This window comes from Sciurus carolinensis, chromosome 15 (genome assembly GCF_902686445.1).
Source record: "Sciurus carolinensis chromosome 15, mSciCar1.2, whole genome shotgun sequence".
Classification (NCBI taxonomy): Eukaryota; Metazoa; Chordata; class Mammalia; order Rodentia; family Sciuridae; genus Sciurus; species Sciurus carolinensis.
In genome coordinates, this window is record NC_062227.1 from 19279860 (window position 1) to 19285818 (window position 5959).

The 5959-nt window shown below is 35.6% G+C and overlaps 1 non-coding gene across 1 annotated transcript; it reads left to right on the top strand.

Annotated features, from left to right (window-relative positions):
- The first annotated feature begins 3932 nt into the window (after nt 1-3932).
- On the top strand, nt 3933-4039 carry LOC124965894 (U6 spliceosomal RNA). The gene has a single exon (XR_007105277.1). It is a non-coding gene; the product is annotated as a U6 spliceosomal RNA (small nuclear RNA).
- The last annotated feature ends 1920 nt before the right edge of the window (nt 4040-5959 follow it).

Below are 5959 nucleotides of genomic sequence, written 5' to 3' on the forward strand. Positions count from 1 at the left end.
ATCGACCCAAAAATTCTCAACAAAATTTTAGCAAATTGCATACAAAAATATATTAAAAATATAGTGCACCATGATCAAGTGTGTTTTATCCCAGGGATGCAAGGTTGGTTCAACATAAGGAAATCAATAAATGTAATTCACCATATCAACAGACTTAAAGTTAAGAATCACATGATTATTTCAATAGATGCAGAAAAAGCATTCAATAAAATACAGCATCCCTCCATGCTCAAAACACTAGAAAAAATTGGGGTAGTGGGAACATTCCTTAACATTTTAAAGGCCATCTACGCTAAGTCCATGGCCATTATCATTCTAAATGGCAAAAAACTGAAAGCATTTCCCCTGAAAACTTAAACAAGGCAGGGATGCCCTCTTTCACCACTTCTATTCAACATCATCCTTGAGGCTCTAGCCAGAGCAATCAGACAAATCAAAGAAATTAAAGGAATACAAATTGGAAAAGAAGAAGTCAAACTATGACTGTTCACCAATGACATGATTATTTATTTAGAGGAACCTGGACATTGAACCAGAAAACTTTTAGAACTCATAAGTGAATTCAGTAAATTAGCAGGTTACAAGATCAATGCTCATAAATCCAATGCATTTTTATACATAAGTGATGAATCTTCAGAAAGAAAAATTAGGAAAACTACCCCATTCACAATAGCCTCAAAAAAAATAAAATACTTGGGAATCAATCTCACAGAAGAGGTGAAAGACTTCTACAATGAGAACTACAGAACACTAAAGAAAGAAATTACAGAAAACCTTAGAAGATGGAAAGATCTCCCATGTTCTTGGACAGGAAGAATTAATATTGTCCAAATGGCCATACTACCAAAAGTGCTATACAGATTCAATGCAATTCCAATTAAAATCCCAATGATGTACTTTACAGAAATAGAGCAAGCAATTATGAAATTCATCTGGAAGAATAAAAAACACATAATAGTTAAAGCGATCCTCAGTAGAAAGAGTGAAGCAGGGGGTATCGCAATACCAGATCTTCAACTGTATTACAAAGCAATAGTAACAAAAATGACATGGTATTGGTATGAAAATAGACAGTTAGATCAAAGGTACAGAATAGAGGACATGGACACAAACCCAAATAAATAGAATTTTCTCATACTAGACAAAGGGGCCAAAAATATGTAATGGAGAAAAGATAGCCTCTTCAACAAATGATGCTGGGAAAACTGAAAATCCATATGCAACAGAATGAAAGTAAACCCCTATCTCTCACCCTGCACAAAACTCAATTCATAGTGGATCAAGGACCTTGTAATCAGACCAGAGACCCTGCATCTTATAGAGGAAAATGCAGTTCCAAACCTTCAACTTGTTGGTTTAGGATCAGACTTCCTTAACAGGACTCCCATAGCAGAGGAAATAAAAGCAAGAATCAATAACTGGGATAGACTCAAACTAAAAAGCTTTCTCTCAGCAAAGGAAACTATCATCAATGTGAAGAGAGAGCCTACAGAGTGGGAGAATATCTTTGCCACTCATACTTCAGATACAGCATTAATTTCCAGAATATATAAAGAACTCAAAAACTCTACATCAAGAATACAAATAATCCAATCAACAAATGGGCTAAGGAAATGAATAGACACTTCACAGAAGAAGATGTACAAGCAATCAACAGATTCATGAAAAAATGTTCAATATCTCTAGTAATAAGAGAAATGCAAATCAAAACTACACTAAGATTCCATCTCACCCCAATTAGAATGGCGATTATCAAGAACACAAGCAACAATAGGTGTTGGCGAGGATGTGGGGAGAAGGTACACTCATACATTGCTGGTGCGGCTGCAAATTAGTGCAGCCACTCTGGAAAGCAGTATGGAGATTCCTCAGAAATCTTGGAATGGAACCACCATTTGACCCAGGTATCCAACACCTTGGCCTATACCGAAAGTACTTAAAATCAGCATACTACAGAGATGCATCCACATCAATGATTTTTGCTGCTCAGTTCACCAAAGCCAGATTTTGAAACCAACCTAGATGCCCTTCAATTGATGAATGGATAAAGAAACTGTGGTATATATATATACAATGGAATATTACTTCACAATGAAGAATGATAAAATTATGGTATTTGCAGGCAAATGGATGAAATTGGAGAATATCATGCTAAGTGAGATAAGCCAATCTCAAAAAACTAAAGGACAAATGATCTCGCTGATAAGCAGATGAGGACATATAATGGGGGGATGGGTGGGTTTAGGGTTAGGGTTAAGGAGGGTGGTAAGAATGGAGAAAGGAAGGACTATATAGAGGGAAAAGAGGGGTCAGAGGGTTGGGGGAAGGGAAAAATAACAGAATTAATCAAACAACATTACCCTCTGTAAATTTATGATTACACATATGGTATGCCTTGACTCCATGTACAAATAGAGAAAAAATATGTATCCTATTTGTTAACAATAAAAAAATAATAAATAATAAAAAGAAAAGCAACTTCAATTTCAGCCCTATTCAACCTGCACTTTAGAGTACTGGGACAGCAATACATAAGGGTCTTGCCTAGAAAACCTGAAGAGTTCTCAGATTTTGGGGGCAGAGTGGGAATGAGATAAAGAGAAAATACTCACAGTTTCATGATAATACATTCTTGTGTTTGTGCAGAAACCTCCTTTTTGATGCAGCCTATCTCTGTGTACAAAGTAAAAGCTCAATCCAAGGTAATCAAAACATAATGTTATAACAAAAGCATCGTGCATGGTGCAAGCATCACATCTTCAAAGCAAAGTGTGTATGATGAGGAGAGATGATACGCAAAGTGTCATTGAAGTCCATTTGTGAAACTTTATCAGAAAAGCAACTTCAATTTTGTCTCTATTCAACCTGCAAAATAGAGCACTGCAATGGCAGTACATAAGAGGCTTGCCTAGAACACCAGGAGGTAGATTCTCAGATATTGTGGACAGAGTGGGAATGGTGAGAAGAGAAAATAACCAGAGTTAAAAGGAAATTTATTTGTGCATTTGATCTTAAAACCCTCTTCGATTGTAGCCTATTGCTGCTTGTGTAGGGAAACCTCAATTCATGGAAATTGAAACAGAGTGTTATAACAGAAACACCATGCATGGTAAAACAACCATATCTTTGGAGAAAGTGGGTAATAGGAGAAGCGATGATAGGTACAGTTTCATTGAAATCCATTTGTGAAACATTCTCACAATAGTAACTTCAATTTCAGCACCATTCAACCGGCATTTTAGAGTACTGCAACAGCAATACATCATGAGATTGCCTAGGAAACCAGGAGGTAGAATGCTCAGATGGTGGGGTCAAGTGGGAATGAGGAAAAGAGAAAATACCAAGATTAGCATGGAAATCCATTAGTGCATTTGCTCAGAAAACTCTCTTAGGGTGCAACCTAAACCTGCGTGCTACAAAAAGCTCAACTCATGGAATCTGAAACAGATTGTGATTACAGAACCACTGTTCAAGGTGGAACCACCAATTCTTCAAAGCCAAGTGTGTATGAGCAGGAGAGATGATAGGCAAAGTTTCATTGAAATTCATGTGTGAAATTTTCTCAGAAATGCAACTTATATTTCAGCAGTATTCAATCTGCCCATTATACTACTGTAACAGCAATACATACTGGTCTTGCGTAGAAAATCAAGGTAGACTGTTCTGACGTTTGGTGCAGAATATAGAAAATACCCAGAGTTTCATTGAAAATAATTCGTACATTTGTTCAGAAAACTCTCTTAGGTTGCAGCCTATTTCTGCATGCATAGTAAAAGATCAATACATAGAAATCAAAATAGATTGTTCTAACTGACAGCCCATGTATATTGGCACTACCACATATTTGGAGCATAGAGGGTATGAGGAGCAGAGATAATATGAAAAGTTTCATTGAAATTCATTCATGAAACTGTCCCAGAAAAGCAACTTCAGTGCTCGCTTCGGCAGCACATATCCGAAAATTGGAATGGTACAGAGTATATGAGCATGAGCCGTGCACAAGGATGACATGCAAATTCGTGAAGCGTTCCATATTTTTATAATAACCCTGATTGTTAATGGTCTGAAGTCATCAATAAAAAGACAAAGACTAGAAGATTGGATTAAAAACATATATCCAACAATATTATTCTTGCAAGAGACTCATTTCATAAAAAAGGGATACTGAGAGACTAAAGTTGAAAGGATGGGAAAAACATACCATGCACATGGACACAGCAAAAAAACTGGGGTATCCATCCTCATTTCAGATAATGTGGACTTCAAGCAAAAGGTAGTCAGAAGGGATAAAGAAGAACATTTAATACTGTTTAAGGGAAGCATAAATCAGCAAGACATAACAATCATAAGCATCTATGCCCCAAACAGTGGCTCATCCATATATGTCAAACAAATCCTTCTCAATTTTAGAAACCAAATAGACCGTAACACAATAATACTAGGTGATTTTAACACGCCTCTCTCACCACTGGATAGATCTTCTAAACAAAAATTGAACAAAGAAACCATAGATCTCAATAACACAATCAACAATTAAGACTTAATGGACATTTATAGAATATACCATTCAACCAAGAGTGAATACACTTTCTCCTCAGCAGCACATGGATCCTTTTCTAAAATAGACCATATATTATGCCACAAAGCTAATGTCAGCAAATACAAGAAGATAGAAACACTACCTTGTATTCTATCAGATCATAATGGATTGAAGTTAGAAATAAATGAAAGAGTAAAAAACAGAAACTACTCCAACACCTGGAGATTAGACAATATGCTATTATATGATGAATGGATAACAGAGGATATTAGGAAGTAAATTAAAAATTCTTAGAGGTAAATGAGAACAAAGAAACATCATATTACAATCTTTGGGACACTATGAAGTCAGTACTTAGAGGAAAATTTATTTCATGGAGCACATTCAATAAAAGAAGTAAAACTCAACAAATAAACGACCTAACACTACAGCTCAAAGCCCTAGAAAAAGAAGAGAGCAACACCAAAAGTAGTAGAAGACAGGAAATAGTTAAACTCAGAGCTGAAATCAACGAAATTGAAACAAAAGAAACAATACAAAAAATTGACAAAATAAATAGTTGGTTCTTCGAAAAAATAAACAAAATTGGTAAACCTTTAGCCACACTAACAAAGAGAAGGAGAGAAAAAACCCAAATCACTAAAATTCTGAATGAACAAGGTAATATCAACAGACACGATTGAAATACAAAACATAATTAGAAGCTATTTTGAAAATCTATATTCTAACAAAATAGAAATTTTTGAAGACATCAGCAGGTTTCTAGAGACATATGAATTTCCAAAACTGAATGAGGAGGACGTTCACTATTTAAATAGACCAATTTCAAGAAATGAAATAGAAGACATCATCAAAAGCCTACCAACAAAGAAAAGTCCAGGACCAGATGGGTTCTCAGCCGAGTTCTACAAAACCTTTAAAGAAGAGCTCATTCCAATACTTCTCAAAGCATTCCATAAAATAGAAGAGGAGGGAAACTTCCCAAACTCATTCTATGAAGCCAATATTACCCTGACACCTAAACCAGACAGAGATACATCGAGGAACGAAAATTTCAGACCAATATCCTTAATGAACATAGACGCAAAAATTCTCAACTAAATTTTAGCAAATCGCATACAAAAACAAATTGAAAAGGTAGTGCACCATTATCAAGTGGGTTTAATCCCAGGGATGCAAGTTTGGTTCAACATCAGGAAATCAATAAGTGTCAATCACCATATCAATAGAGTTAAAGTCAAGAATCACATGATTATTTCAATAGATGCAGAAAGAGCATATGATAAAATACAGCACTCCTTCATGCTCAAAACACTTGAAAAAATAGGGATAGTGGGAACATTCCTTAACATTGTAAAGGCCATCTATGCTAAGCCCATGGCTAATATCATTCTAAATGGTGAAAAACTGAAAGCATTC